Genomic DNA, 561 nt, shown 5'->3' on the forward strand with positions numbered 1-561 from the left:
GCAGTCGTGGCCGAGTGGTTAAGGCGATGGACTAGAAATCCATTGGGGTCTCCCCGCACAGGTTCGAATCCTGTCGACTGCGTAAACTTTTCTCTTTTTTTTTTTTTTTTTTTTTTTAAATGTAACTGCAAAAAATTTAAAATTTTTTTTTTTTTTAGCTGTTTAGTTGAGACAAGTATGTCCCTCTACCTCGGCGAGCATTAATACCCTGTCAGTGTCCATAAACTAAAACGAAGTGTCGGAAAATGCTTGGGCGATGTCAAATGGTCCGCGGCAAGCACCCCGGCCTTTTTGCCTCGCTTTCAAAAGCCCCAGTTTTAGAAGCCCATGACACAATTGACCTTTTTCATAGTTTGGCCACGATCGTGGCGCGCACTCGCGGGAATCGCTCGAAACACTTTTGGTGGCTCCGGGAGCGTCTCTCCATCGTCCGCGGCAGGGGTTACCTATCTTCCGGTCTATGTGTTTTTTTACGTGTGTTCTCTGGTGGGCGTTGTTCCGTCTTTCACCATTCTGAAAGTGTCTTTCCGTCGTCGTTTCGAGTTCATATTTTATCGAAAT

General features: G+C 45.6%; 1 non-coding gene across 1 annotated transcript; it reads left to right on the forward strand.

Annotated features, from left to right (window-relative positions):
* Trnas-aga lies at positions 1-82 on the forward strand. The gene has a single exon. It is a non-coding gene; the product is annotated as a tRNA-Ser (tRNA).
* The last annotated feature ends 479 nt before the right edge of the window (positions 83-561 follow it).

This window comes from Ixodes scapularis, unplaced genomic scaffold (genome assembly GCF_016920785.2).
Source record: "Ixodes scapularis isolate PalLabHiFi unplaced genomic scaffold, ASM1692078v2 PGA_scaffold6__148_contigs__length_123643588, whole genome shotgun sequence".
NCBI classification, from domain to species: Eukaryota; Metazoa; Arthropoda; class Arachnida; order Ixodida; family Ixodidae; genus Ixodes; species Ixodes scapularis.